We start from the raw sequence: 2256 nt of genomic DNA on the forward strand, positions 1-2256 counted from the left end.
GGTTGTCTGTCCCTGTGTGTTGGCCCTGCGACAGACTGGTGACCTGTCCAGGGTGTACCCCGCCTCTCGCCCTATGACAGCTGGGACAGGCTCCAGCGCCCCCCGTGACCCTGAAAAGGATAAGCGGAAGCGAATGGATGGATGGAACAGGGAAGCAAAACAGAATACATCACCTGAGACACGGACCTTCAAAGTAAAACAGGAAATACAACTGGCTCAAGGACATGGACTTGAAACTACACAGGGGACATGGAGTACGGGGACCAAAACCTAAGAACTAGAAATACAAAATAGAAACCATCACAATAGCAGTCAAACCCCAGATAAAAACAAAGATCAATAATAATACATAAACAAAAACAGTGGGTCACCGACCCAGTACCTCGACAATTAATTCAGACAGTGGTATTATTTCTCTAGTTTTTATTCAGGCTACACCAAACCACCTCTGTATTTAGACCACACTCTGGACTCATGATGAGGACAAATACATTTATTGTACTCCAATAATGTCCAAAATCTTTTGTCTACACAGCTCCAGGCTGAAGAGCTGAAGACAGTACATGTCTGTCCTTATTTAGGGTGTTTAGGACTAATTTGTGTAGCAAGCAGATTTTTACATGGCCCAACACATCATATTAAAATAAAATACAACAGTGTATTTTGTTGTATTGCACTTTTTTTTCTCAATACTGCATTTTGTTTTTCTTTTCTTATGTTTTGGTTGTACTCAGTTATCTTTATGGCTGCTTCTCTTCACGTTTTATAGCTGATGTGACCATAAAATATTAAAAGTACATTTCCCAGCAATCCCTGATCTCACCCACGCTTGATACGTGAAATGAGTCTTATCTAAATACAAGGGAAAAGATAAAGACTTCTGAAGTATGTCAACACACAAACAGCACGTGTTGTGACAGGATGCACACATAAACAGCGACTTCTCATCTCCTTCTTATTAGTTTATGAGATATGACTTTTTTATTGGATGCTGTGTAATAAGTTCCAAACACACGGTTTAGGAGGTTATTTGTTGCTTTTGTATGCATAGTGGCAGCATGCATGCTATATAAAAATATATATTATATAAATGAGCAAAAATGTATTTTATAACTGGAGCCAACTATTTCAAAATAAAATATCTAAAAATGTAATAACATTGGCATCCAGCAGCAAGTCTGAACTAAAATGCTTTGTTATTGTATTTTAAGCATTACAAGTGTATTGAGCTATTTTTGTAACCTCGGCAGTCACATCTTGCAGCCATACCACAAATTAGATTCTTGTTTCACACAGAGAGACTATCCATAGATATCATGTACCATGTACAGACCCGCACACCTTGTGTATGGAGACATCAGTTTTCTCTAAATTATTGTAGGGACTTTACCTTACAGTATTAAGCACTTTGAGGTGATTGTTACTGTGATTTGGTGCTACAATACAATACAATAAAATTGAATTGAATTAAACTAAAATTAACAAAAGTGATTTGAATACATGTGACCTTCTATTTCGGGTGAAAATTATACGTAAGGAAATCTATTGTTTTTACCCTCTATTAGTCTATTAGTCTTATTTATTTACACTCATAGAACAGATGTGTTAAATACAGCACATCTTAAGACATGCTGCATCAGCTCAGGGAAAACGCATTTTGTCTGCATTTTTACAAAATGTGTGTAATTTTTCATCTTTCTTTTTGACATTGTGTCAAAATTCACACAAAATGAGTTTTGTGTAATTTTTTTAAACATCCTTTCTAAGTGTGTACTGGTAAATACAGTAGCTTGTTAGAATTCCAAGACAAGATTTTACTCTGGCACATCCTGTCACCATTGTGGCAGTCAAAGGGTCTGACTGTGTAAATCACATGTGAGCTGATAACAGCACTTTATGACCAAACTGTAACACATAAAGTTTGATGATTTGGACAGAGTCCGTGTTTATTCAGTGGAATTCATTTAGAGTAAAAACCTTGCAAATTAGGGCATGTTATTACAGTTAATGAAAACCCTCATATTCCACAGAGAAATGGGGAGAATGGAGTTGAACAGGAAAAGTGAGTAGGGAGCAGAAAACTTGAGATAAACTCAACTTATATTTTTCAATGACGTGTTATGTTTTTCCTTTTGCTTTGGTGTTTGAATCAATAAATCTTAATGACGGCCATATTTAAGAATTGTGTTTTACAAAAACATCAGAGGCTGCCAGTATCTAACCTTATCTATCTGCGTAAGAGGTAGAGTAATAAAA

The sequence above is a fragment of the Oreochromis niloticus genome, linkage group LG11 (genome assembly GCF_001858045.2).
Source record: "Oreochromis niloticus isolate F11D_XX linkage group LG11, O_niloticus_UMD_NMBU, whole genome shotgun sequence".
Taxonomy (NCBI): Eukaryota; Metazoa; Chordata; class Actinopteri; order Cichliformes; family Cichlidae; genus Oreochromis; species Oreochromis niloticus.